The sequence below is a fragment of the Sus scrofa genome, chromosome 17 (assembly GCF_000003025.6).
Source record: "Sus scrofa isolate TJ Tabasco breed Duroc chromosome 17, Sscrofa11.1, whole genome shotgun sequence".
In the NCBI taxonomy this organism is placed as follows: Eukaryota; Metazoa; Chordata; class Mammalia; order Artiodactyla; family Suidae; genus Sus; species Sus scrofa.
In genome coordinates, this window is record NC_010459.5 from 5,494,969 (window position 1) to 5,508,382 (window position 13,414).

A 13,414-nucleotide genomic window follows, 5' to 3' on the forward strand; every position below is an offset into this window, starting at 1 on the left:
ACTATCTGTAAAATGGGTATGTTTTACAACATATTGTTGTACAATCAAATGATTTAGATGATTGTTCAAAGGAATCTAATTAGGTTCTTTTGGGAAAAAGCTATCCAAAAACTATAAATTCTTAGAAAAATGTCATCTATCCCTTTAATGATCTGTAACTGTCAATTTTCCATTTGTGTTACTCATCATAATGGCTCACAAGAGTTAACATTCTGTTCTTTATGTTCTGTGGTTAGAAAATGGAAAAACAACAAACCATAATTCTAAGCTATGTCATCTGAAATCTTACATATCCAAACTAACACATGCCTTTGATCCCATTTCAGTACCAATGTGGAAAAATTCCTAGCAACAGCAATGTATTACTTCCTAGGGCATTAGAAGTAATCAAGTAATAGTATCATACTTGGAGTACGGAATGGTCCAAGAGGACTGGACCTGAGTCCTAGACCTGGCTCCCCAACTTACCCATCATAATATAAAACATTTATCCAAAGAGTTCTGGTCCTCAATCTTCTCATGTATAAAACAAAGTTCTCAGAGTTTGCATTGTGGCGCAACGGAAACGAATCCAACTAGTAACCATGAGGTTGTGGGTTCAATCCCTGGCCTTGCTCAGTGGGTTAAGGATCTGGTGTTGCCATGAGCTGTGGTGTAGGTCACAGATGTGGCTCAGATCTGATGTTTCTGTGGCTGTGGCACAGGCCAGCAGCTGTAGCTCCGATCTGACCCCTAGCCTGGGAACCTCCATATGCCTCCATTTTTTAGGGTGGGGCCCTAAAAAAAAAAAAAAAACCAGAGCTCTCATGACCTGCCCTGTCCACCTCACAGGGCTGATGTGATAACCGAATGAAAATGTCCTTAATGTCTTACTTACAAGGTACTTTCCCAAAACATACAGCATTGTTATTATTTCACTTTGTCCAAAAGATGAAAATTCAGCATTGCCTTAATAATTATATATGAGTGGTAGCATTTTAAAACCAAAATTCCTTTTTTTTTTTTTTTGGCTTTTTTAGGGCCACACCTGCAGCGTCGGATTTGTTTCCGCTGTGCCACAACAGGAACCCCTAAAACCAAAATTCTTAAAAATGAATATTGTTGGACTACAATAGAACAGAGGATGACAATACTTTAAAATCCACAAGTGCTTTACCAGTTCACAGTGATGACTCAATTCTGAGTGCTTTTAGAAAGTGCTGACAGCAAACTGGCAACAGAATTTAGACTTTAGCAAAGATCAAAGTATCTAATTTTTTTTAAAACCAGCTCAAATATAACAAAATATCAGCAACCATTAAATGCAAACTGCCAAGAAAACCAAGAAGTGACCAAGATGTAGCCAAAGAATAGATAATCTCAACTGGTACTGGTGCAAAGCAATTCTTTTTAAGGAAGAGGGCAAATTATCAGGATCCTGTACCTGGAATTTAAATCCTGACACAGAACATCAGAGGATCCTAGCAACTCCCCCAAAGTTGAGTGAAGAAAGCTAATGAAACTTTCTATCCATGAATCAGAAGAGGTTTAAAACAAGAAACAAAGGAAGATTATCAGCATTTATTACACCTTCCATATTTCTGGCACTGTGGTAGAAATAACTCCAGGAGACAGGTATTATCCCCACTGTCCCACTGGGGCAGCTGGGGTACAAAGGCAACAGTGAGGTAACTTGTCCAAAGCCTTGCCCCTAACATTGAAGAGCTCAGACAGAAACTCAGTTTGGTCTAGCTTCAAAGTCTGCGCACTCTCTGTTATGTTCCTGTACCAAATGTTCTGGATACCAGTAACATTTTTCCCAGTTCTTTAACAAAGTATGCCCCCAAGCTTTCATAATGGACGTCAGGGTGAACAAAATCTAGCTCAAGGTTGAAATACCTCTGTTTTATTATTACAATTTTAATAAAAACAGGGGGAAGGGGTGGGGGAAGCAATACCCTGGCCTGGAGGCTTCTACTTCTACCACCTAAGTAGAAAATAACTTTCATTTCATTACGTACCTATAAGGTATAAACTTTAAATGTTCAACATAATATATAACCAACATTTTCTAACATAATAGTCACATCTGCAATATAGTCATTTACAGAAAACAAGAGAAAAAAATCATTTACAGTTTTTCACAAAAAGAGAAATGCCGGATTTTTCTTCTCTCCGTTCCCTTTTCATTGACTAGACCCACTCTTCTTATAAAGGAATTAAAATGAATTAGCAGGAGTTCCTGTCCTGGCTCAGTGGTTAACAAACCCAACTAGCATCCATAAGGACATGGGTTTGATCTCGGGCCTTCCTTGAGGATCCAGCGTTGCCGTGAGCTGTGGTGTAGGTTGCAGACATGGCTTGGATCCCACGTTGCTATGGCTATGGTGTAGGCTGGTGGCTATGGCTCCGACTGGACCCCTAGCCTGGGAACCTCCATATGCCACAGATGCAGCCCTAAGAAGCCAAAAAAAAAAAAGAATTAGTAAAATCCCTCTGCATAACTGTCATTTAACATCTCCATAACATCAGAAAACTTTAAAAATTAAAAAATTCAACCCTTGAATGTATTAAATCAAATTCAATAACCAGCAATTCTAGTGAACCATCAAAAAGTTCTACAGAAATGCAAAACTACTCTGAAACAAATCTTATTAAATGTAATAAGAGAAACCACCCCAGACTGAAAATTCATCTAAATCCCTCTTTAAAATGAAAATACATATTTCTCCAGACAAGAAACAGCCTCTGTCTCAATTCAGGAGAAATTATCAACTTGTGACTGTCTGACCAAATGGAGAATGTAATAAAAATGATCACAAGTGGAATTAATTCTGCACAAGCACTTGCATATGGATATGCCAGATGCTCTGAGAATGGCACTTCATATCAAAAGAGAATTCTAACACTGAAGGAACAAGGAGCCTCATACCCTCTAGCTCTACATTTCCCTAAGTCATAACAGCATCACCTTTCAGAAGGACACGAGGCCACAAGCTAATCTGCCTGTGCGCAGTGTCAGAATGGATGCAGGGGAGGGAGCATCCATGCAGAGGACAAAGAGGAAAGCCGAGAAAAGCAGTGAGGAAATTAATATCTCGGGCTTAAAAGCCTTCCAGTAGCTGTGACTAACTGAAGAAAGAATTTCAAACTCACATGCCATAAGAGCTCTAGAGGATTTATTCCAGGCTACATCTGGTACAAATAATCATTAAAAGTACAAATATAGCCAGCATCATAAGGTTTAGCCCCTAGCCTCAAGATACTCAAGAGATGCTACAAAAAGACATGGGAAAAGGTCACTAAAAAGATTATTCAGAGAAACTAAGTGAGACCACAGACTGTAGTGCCAAGGACCTTTTGGTGACAAAGAAAGGAGTAAGAATCATTAAGGCTCAGGTGTCCAAATGACCGGGAATATCAAAGCAGCTTTATGTCTACTAAAACTTGTCCAAGTAGTAGGCACAATTTCCAACGTACGGCACGTGGTAATGATCCAGGAGAAAGTTAAGTAACCCAACGCTTACTATGTTTTCCAAATGGTGGAGGCATACCTGGCTGACTCCTCTGAGAACTGGGGCCAATTCCCCCCCCCCCCCCGATCTACTTTGCACACTATTTGGCCTGTAGAAAGTGCTTAATACATAGATTGAGGCAGATGAAAAAAATCAAACTTAAAACAATTCCAACAGGGAGTTCCTATCATGGCTCAGTGGAAACAAATCTGACTAGTATCTATGAGGATGCAGGTTCAATCCCTGGCCTTGCTAATGGATTAAGGATCTGGCATTGCTATGAGCAGTGCTATAGGTCGCAGACACATCTCAGATCCCACATTGCTGTAGCTGTGGCATAGGCCAGCGGGTACAGCTCCAATTTGACCTCTAGCCTGGGACCTTCCATATGCCATGGGTACAACCCTAAAAAGCAAAACAAAAAATCCACATGATGTAAGAATCCTAACTTTACACTGTGTATAAATGGCCTGGTTCCACATGTGGGTCTAGATTGAAGACTCAATAAAACAAGAGTATTTTTTTCTTAGTAAATAGAAAAATGTACCCTTTGAAAGCCATTTCTCCAATCTTTCTTACTCTCTCACCAAGACTTCTGAAAGCTTCATTTGAAGCTTAGCCTATGTAGAAACATGCAAATATGATTAATTCTATAATTTGCCTAAGATTGAGATGTCTATAGCATAGCAGTTTACTGTACAACTTTATAGTACAAGGTAGTTATTCCATTAAATACAACTCGATCAGCTTGACACAGAGGTTGGTGGAAGGGGGCAAGTCCATGAGTGAGTAAACAGTATCTCTTAAGAGTGCTCGTATCTATACTGGATTCTATTTTTGTTCCATGAAGCCAAGGGAACTATGTTTAAAAAACAAATGCAGTTTTGGAGTTCCTATTGTGGCTCAGCAGAAACAAATCCAACTAGTATCCATATGGATTCAGGTTCTATACCTGGCCTCGATCAGTGGGTTAAGGATCTGGTGTTACTGTGAGCTGTGGCGTAGGTTGCAGATGCAGCTCGAATCCTGCGTTGCTGTGACATAGATCAGCAGTTGTAGCTCCAATTCAACCCCTAGCCTGGGAACTTCTATAAGCCCCAGTGTGGCCCTAAAAAACAAAGAAAGAAAAAAATGCAGTTTTGCGATTCCCTCGTGGCATAGCTCGTTAAGGATTCAGCATCATCACTGCAGTGGCTCGTATCACAGATGTGGCACAGGTTCGATCCCTGGTCAAAGAACTTCCACATGCCACAGACGTAACTGAAGAGACATGCAGTTTGACCCAATATTATTAATTGTACCAACCATCAAGACAATCTATGAGACAAACATAAAAGGGAATTTCTCATTTGTCACTGAACATTGCTAAATACACCACATGACCTCCTTATCTAAAAGAAGAAATACTGGCTTTCCTTCAGAATTGGTAAGCACATAAATAATGCCCGAGTTAAATATTATCAAGTTTCCAATGCGGAAAAAGCAAAGAATAAGCTAACAACCAACAGTTAGACATGGACATTGCCATAAAAATTAGTTCAGCGATGTATTTATTTATACAAGGACATATTTTTAAACCTCTCCTTCCTGATAATTGTGACTCTCTTCCAGAGGGGTTCTCAATTCCAATTTTGGACATAGAATGCCCTGAAATGTTTTAGTCAATAGCAGAGGATCAGGGTAATTATGAAGGACTGGCCCTCAAACTCAACACTAATTTTCTCTTCTTCGCATTGAACTTCAATATAAGTTGACAAGGCAAAATTTAAAAGAATGCCAAGGTTGGAGTTCCCATCGTGGTGCAGTGGAAACAAATCCAACTAGAAACCATGAGGTTGTGGGTTTGATCCCTGGCCTCACTCGGCAGGTTAAGGACCTGGTGTTGCCATGAGCTGTGGTGTAAGTCATAGACATGGCTCGGATCTGGCATTGCTGTGGCTGTGGCATAGGCTGGCAGTGTGGCTTGGGTTTGATCCCTAGCCTGGAACCTCCATATGCTATGTTGCAGCCCTAAAAAGCAAAAATAAATAAAAAATAAAAGAATGCTAAAGTTAATTCAATGGCTTTAAAACCCTCTTTCCCTGGCACCTTACCTAGAAGGCTGATCCATTCCCAGCTGTCTTCTTCCCAGCCTCCACTCTACCTTCCACTGTATGCACACAATGCTGTGATCAGCTCAGCACAACTCTTACTCAAAAATGAAATAATGCTAAGTGAAGTCAGCCATACAATGAGACACCAACATCAAATGCTTTCACTGACATGTGGAATCTGAAAAAAGGACAGACTGAACTTCTTTGCAGAACAGATGCTGACTCACAGACATTGAAAAACTTATGGTCTCTGGAGGAAACAGTTTGGGCGGTGGGGGGATGTGCTTGGGTTATGGGATGGAAATCCTGTGAAATTAGATTGTTATGATGATTATACAACTACAGATGTGATAAAATCATGAGTAATTTTAAAAAATGAAATCAGTACAATTTCAGGCAAAATTACACTACCTGAAAGTAATTTCCTCGTGACCTCTTGGCCCTTTCCAGCTCGATTCAGAAACTCATGACCTTCCCTTCATCTTCCTTCACCGCTCAAAAATTTATTCAAACCAACTCAAAGACATAAAAATGCGTCCTTCAAAGAACTTTGTATAATATCTTTGCGTGGTTTTACAACTTCAGAATGAAATAAAACTTGAAGAATAGACTAAAGATAAGATGTGTCATTTTTTCTTGTGTACAAAAGAAGCTTCATTAATTTAGATCTGGGCCTATTGACGAGACTTAAATATAGTTTAAGTACATACATTTTCTTTCCAATATGAGGCTTAAGCTGAAAGCTAAGGAAAACCTATTAGCTTTAACAAATAAGGCTATTTTGGAATCAAAGATTTATATGCAAATATGTACTTCTAAAATGCTTGAAAGCTATTTACTTAAATAAAACACAGTACTAGGTTCAACCTGTTTACACAATAAATTTGTGGAACAAACCCCTTTTCTCCTTAATTGTGTAAAAGTTAGACATTAGGGCAATCAAACTGCAAACTTACTTATGATATAGGAAAATGAAGTTTTACTCTATTCATCTACATAGTAAAGATTAGCCCCCAAGCTGTCATCCCTGAAATGGAAAAGTCTTTTTCATCTTGAGCCAAGTGAACAAGAAAAATTCGTGCATTCATGTCATGCATAACTACCCAGATAAAAGTGTAATAAATGATTTCAAAGAATACCAAAGTTATTTTTAAAAAAGAAACTAGCATTAGGGCAATCTTATAAAACTTGTTTAGAAATGAATTTTTAGGAGTTCCCGTCATGGCTCAGTGGTTAACGAATCTGACTAGGAACCATGAGGTTGAGGGTTCCATCCCTGGCCTCGCTCAGTGGGTTAAGGATCCGGCGTTGCTGTGAGCTGTGATGTAGGTCACAGACACAGCTCAGATCCCACATTGCTATGGCTGTGGCGCAGGCCAGCAGCTACAAGCTCCGATTTGACCCCTAACCTGGGAACCTCCATATGCCTCGGGTGTGACCCTCAGAAAAAAAAAGGCAAAAAGACAAAAAAGAAAAAAAAAAAGAAAGAAAAAAAAGAAATTTTTAAAAGGGGTTGCTTATCAAACTCAGTTCCTGGTTATACTGGACCACCCTAAGCCAAGTCTGGAGAACCCTAGTCAAAGGAGGCTTTTCTGAACCACACTGCAGGCTACTTAAGGTCATCCCAAACCATTTAATCCTTCTCTCCCTACAGGCAGGATCACTCATCCTTGGTCACTCTTTATGTCCTGTGGAGGTCACAGGCCACTGCTGTCAAAGTACATAGGTTCACCTGCTTTGACAGTTTGAGCCCATTTCTTTCTTTTTTTTGTCTTTTTGCTATTTCTTTGGGCTGCTCCCAAGGAAATACGGAGGTTCCCAGGCTAGGGGTATGTGGAGGTTGCCAGGCTTGGGGTCAAATCGGAGCTGTAGCGCCCCCCCCTCCCCCCTACGCCAGAGCCACAGCACGCGGGATCTGAGCCGAGTCTGCAATCTTCACCACAGCTCACGGGAACGCCAGATCCTTAACCCACTGAGCAAGGCCAGGGACCGAACCCGCAACCTCATGGTTCCTAGTCGGATTCATTAACCACTGCGCCACGACGGGAACTCCGAGCCCATTCTAATAGCTCTGGCATGAGCTATGGTGTAGGTTGCAGATGCAGCTTGGATCCTGCTTTGCCGTGACTGTGGTGTAGGCCACCGGCTACAGCTCCCATGTGATACCTAGCCTAGGAACTGCCATATACCCTAAAAAAAAAAAAAAAAAAAAAAAAAACTATAAATGAACTACTGAAGATAAATTAATTGTGAGCGTAGTTTACATAACCACAGAACAGATCTGAAAAGTCTTATTCCCTGGGACTGAAAACTTTCTTCTCTGATTTCAAAGAATGTTGTTCCTAATGCTGTTACATACCATGCCCAGTTATCTCTCATCAACAGTGCAATCTGTTTTGCAACACTCTCTACTCCAGGACATGGAGGTTCTCATAATGGATCTGAAAAGAATCTAAGTGAGAATTTTGAAGGGGAATTCTGTTAAAGGTCATCTTGTTCCACAGTCATATGACTCTTAGGTTATGATTCAGAAGTGTTAAAAATGTTTGTTTTTGAGAAAGTTAATGGATTTAGCTACATTAAATTATGGAATTTCTCTACAACAACATCACTAGGAACATGTGCTAAGTGTTTGTCTTTTTTTTTTTTTAATTGTTTGTCTTTATAAGACAGAGAAAATGGTGGAAATATCTGCACTACAAAAGGTAAAAGTTCACTATCATTCACAAGAGGCTCTTATGAATTAATACCAAAGTAGTAATAGCCCAGGAGAGAAATTTGGCACAACATGCAAAAGGGAGTAAAAATGGAAAATAACTTAGAGATTTTTGATATTCAACATTATTTGGAATCAAAGAAATGCATTTATTTATTTTTTGCTTTTTGGGCCACACCTGTGGCTTATGGAAGTTCCCAGGCTAGGGGTCAAATCAGAGCTACAGCTGCCGGTCTACCCACAGCCGCAGCCATGCAGGATCCTTAACCCACTGAAGGAGGCCGAGCCAGAGATCAAACCTGCATCCGCAATGGATACTAGTCAGATTTGTTTGCACTGAGCCATGATGGGAACTCCCCCCCAAAAAATGAAATTTAAATATTGAGATGGCACTGTTCACTTCTAAGGCTGCCAAGAATTATCTTTCCTTTTTAGAATGATTCCCTGTATTAATAAAAACACAGTTAACCCAAGTACTCTTGTAGAGTGTGAACAAACATTGGTAAAACCTTCTTTTTGGAAAACAACAGCCTAACTGTATCAATAAGATAGCAGTGTATCTTTGAGCCATCAATTGTTTTCCAGAGGGCTCCATTCTAAGGAAATGTGTACCACAGATAAAGTTTTATGAAGGCTATTTGTTGTATCATTATATATTTAGTAACAGCAATTGGAAATAAATGAAAAGTGGCTATACGGTTAAGCTAATGGTTAAGCAAATTGCTGTTATCTATACAATGTAATATTACGTAGCCACTAATATTATGTAGAACTGTAATGATATGGGAATTTTTTCTTATGTTAAGAAGAAAAAAAAACCCAGCATGCAACAGTATAACTACAGTTATTCAATTTTGTTCAAACTACATAACTGTAGTAAGTCTTTGTTGTAAGTTAACAAGCATAAAGAAAATATTGTGTTTATCTTTGGATGGTGGGATTATTTAACTCATTTACACTTTTTTCCAAATCTACCAATTTTTATACAATGAGCATGCATTACTTTGAAATCATAACAAGGCCAACAGAACAGGGCTATTAAGTGACATGCTTTTTAAAAGCTCAAGTCTAATAACTGCAAGTTTCATTTCCAACAAATACTGAAAGCTAGCATTTTATAATCCTATGAATTGCTGATACATAATTTAAAAATATAGATCTTCTACAGCACTATTTGCTCCACATTATGCTAACTTTAAAAAGAATAGATGGAAAAGTTGGTGCAAGTTAAATATACACTATTTTTTAATTTTTATTTATTTTTTTGGCCATGCCTGCAGCATGAGGAAGTTCCCAGGCCAGGGACTGAACCTGCACCACAGCTGTAATGAGAGCCACAGCAATGATAATACCACAACCTTAACCTGCTGAGCCACGAGGAAACCATTTAAAAAATTTTTATTGGAATATTGCTGACGTAAAAGTTTTGTTGGAGTTCCCGTCATGGTGCAGCAAAATCAAATCCGACTAGGAACTGTGAGGTTGTGGGTTAGACCCCTGGCCTGGCTCAATGGGTTAGGTTCGATCCCTGGCCTCGCTTAGTGGGTTAAGGATCGGGCATTGCCAGTGAGCTGTGGTGTAGGTTGCAGACATGGCTCGGATCTGGCATTGCTGTGGCTCTGGCAGCTGTAGCTCAGATTAAACCCCTAGCCTGGGAACCTCCATATGCCTCGGGTGCGGCCCTAAAAAAAAAAAAGTTTTGTTAACTTCAGGCTTAAAAGTAAATCAGTTATACATATACATCTATCCATTTCTTTTCAGATTCTTTTTCCACATAACTTATTACACAGTATTGACTAAATTTTCCTGTGCAAGACAGTAGGTCTCTGTTACCTGTTTTAAGTATATACTATTTTAAACAAAATTCCAATCCTAAGTATTGCGTTAAAGGATAAGTGAGTACATCTCTTATGAAACACTGTACTTGAGGAAAAAATAAAAGCATTTTATACATCCTAAAGCACTATACAAACAGGGTATCATTGTTTCGATGTAAATTGTCCATCATTTCCTGACCTAATTATCTCTGAAAAAGAAGTTTTTTTTTTTTTCCTACAGAATTGCAATTCCAACCATGCAAATTCCCGGTAGGGTTAACCACACACTGTTATCTGAGGATATCTGAACTCCTTAAGGAGGTCACAGGTTCCCAGGAAGGAGTAACTCTTTTTTTTTTTTTTTTAAATTCCCCTCCCTCCTTCCTTCCACTCCCAACACGTCCACGCCCTTCCTCCAGCCCAAGGGCTGAGGATTTAATGTCAAGATGACTGAATTCATATCACCTGGCAAGACAAACGCTTTCATCTCCCCTGTTTTGCACAAGCCTTTATTTAAACAAACTAAAAACACACTGAATTTCCTTTCTTACTACACTAACTGCTTGAAACACACAGTAGTTAATAGGGCATATGAAACTTTATGCAGGCTAAATGAAGAATTAATCTCTCCATTCCTACTCCAAAATAACTTAGCCCAAGTCAAAATCAACAAATAACAGTAGAAAAAGAAGAGGACAAAGATTTATTTAAGGTAGGTAAACACACAAGTCCATTAATTAGAGTGGTGAAGAGTGGATTTTTCTAAAGCACTAGAAGAGCACAAGGGCACTGCAGGAAGTAATAAGACACGGACAGAGGACCTTGGGAATTGCAGCAACTGCATTAATGCCATATTTTCAGCCCTGATTGCTTATGCTGAGAACTGGCCCAAGCGAACCGCCCAGAGAGAAGGCTGAGACTGCCGGGCCCATGCAGGTCAAGTGTCCGGTGGGTGGCTTCCGGCTGAGGGTACCTGGATGTCAGTCTGCATAACTTACTCGAAGGTAAACCCCTTCGGTCACTTTCAAGGTGACAGCTACCAGATCTGCATCCGTTCCTTTCTCAGGAACTGCCCTGCCTCCACGTGAGACCAGCCCTCCGCAGCCTCCACCTCTTCAACTTTTGCACCCAAGGTTCCAAAATACCTGCCCCCTCCCTCAAAGCGAGTCCTGTCACCCTGTGAGGGTCGCGCCCGGGATCCCCACAACGCACAAGCTGGGCAGCCACACTTAACCCCGCACTTACCCGCAGCGCCTCCGAGCCAACCCCAAGCCCTCCGGGAAGCCGAGACGCAATTCGGGAGACCAGCACTCAGAGGCTGGGCGCCCTTTGGACCGGCGGCGAAGGTGCGCCAGGCCCACCCGGGAGGCCCGAGGTGCAATCAGTGTCCGACGGGCAGTGTCCTGGGGACCCGCTTCTCGCCCCCCACCCCCACCCCTGCCCACACGCCGGCCGCCACCGCAGCTGCCAGGCGGGAACCCGGAGTCCGGGGCGCCCCAACCTCCGCCTCTCAAGCCTCGGGGGTGGAGCCAGGGCGGGGAGTTCGGGAAACTTGTAAATAGCAAAGCTCAACCGCCTCTGCCCCCACCTCCCTGTGCGCCCCCCCCCCCCCCCCCGCAGCACCTTTCAGGAGGCCCAGCCTGAGCGTCGCAGCTGGAGACAAAGGCCAGGCGGAGGCCAGGGGATGCCTGCCCCCCGAGAAACTTGAAAAAACGCGCAGGGCTGTACCTCGGGACGCCAACCCCGGAGGCTACCGCTGCGCTGCGCTCCGCTCAGCTCGGCAGGTTGGCGAACTCTGCTGGCCTGTAGGCTCCCTCCTCTCGCGCTCCCGGGTTGGGATCCCAATGCCGCGCGCGCTCCGGGGCTAAGTACCTACGCGCCCCACGCCCTCCGCGTCCGCTCTGGTCCGAGATGCACCTGTTGCCACGTGCACTCCGGACCCGGGGCTGCTGCCTGCGCACCTGGCTGAACCATAGGTTCCAGACCACGCAGGTTCCCGCAGGCGACTTGAGCCTGGCGGTGCACAGACCTGGGGCCCCAAACCTGGCCGGCTGCCGAGAGGATCTGCCTTCTGCTCTGCTCTTGCCACCTGTGTTTTCCTGCGAGCTCTGTCTTCCCGCTAGCGACGGGGCAGGGCCGAGAGGGCGGGCAGGGTAGGGGTAGGAGGGGGAAGTTTGGCAGAATTATCTGGGCGGAGGTTTGCAAGGAACCAGCGGTGATTGCCTCTTCAGAGTGTCCGACTCCCGCTCAGTATTGTCTTCGTGCTCCTTAGAGATTTGCTAGCAAACACCTATTAAGGGTTAAAGCAATGAGTTCCCGCTGTTAGATCTTTGAATAAAAAGTGGAGAGGAGAGTAGAAAGCCTGGAGAGAAAAAGCCGGACCCACTTTTCTCTAAACACAAGTCCCTCTTTTTTGCTAAACTCAACAGATTTCATTCATAGCTATTAGAACTATAAAATATTTTCATCTATAGGAATAGTTTTAATACAATGCTTTTCCAAAGATGCTAGTCCACCTATGAGATGTAACATTATTGAACCTTTAAATGTCAGTCAACCTGAGTCCAATTTTTTTTTTTTTTTTTTTTTTTTTTAGGGCCGCACAGGCGGCATAAGGAGGTTCCCAGGCTAGGGGTGGAATCAGAGCTACAGCTGCCGGTCTATGCCACAACCACAGCAACGCCAGATCCCAGCCAGGTCTGCAACCTACACCACAGCTCACACAAGGCAGGATCCTTAACCCACTGAGCGAGGTCAGGGATGGAACCCACAACCTCATGGTTCCTAGTTAGATTCATTTCTGCTGCGCCAGGATGGGAACTCTGCTAAAAGCTTAAGAGAATACCGTAACTGATAAAAATTTTCTGTGCTATCAATATCAGATCAACTAAGGTATATGTTGCCATTTACAGTGGTAAAGTGTTTTCATGTCTACAACATTCCATCATTTCCTCAACAAGACCTAGGAGTTTACAGGTCAGATTATTACTTCCATTTTTTCAAGTGAGGAAACAAGCTCAGAAAGGTCAAGTGCATTTGCTCAAGGTCACACAGCCAGTGAGGGGCAAGTGCAAACCCGGTAGACCCAACTCCTAATCTTTTTATTGTTATCACCTGATGACAATTCTTTGGGATTATTTGAAAAGAGATGCAGCATTAAACACCATTGAGTGGTTCTCCCTTATGCAAAAGCACCAAAAAATAAACTAACACAAAACAAAGCACTTTTGTTTCTGCAAGTCATGAGGCAAATATGCTAATTAGCAACATGCCTCCTCCCTAAGCAGAATACTC

The 13,414-nt window shown here is 42.1% G+C and overlaps 1 protein-coding gene across 1 annotated transcript in view; it reads right to left on the bottom strand.

The window, feature by feature from the left end:
* Nucleotides 1-12,244, bottom strand: part of MTUS1 (microtubule associated scaffold protein 1) — a 175,545-nt gene extending 163,301 nt beyond the window's left edge. The window contains 1 exon segment of the mRNA XM_021077995.1: nt 11,849-12,244. The gene's annotated coding sequence lies outside the window, so the exon portion shown is untranslated.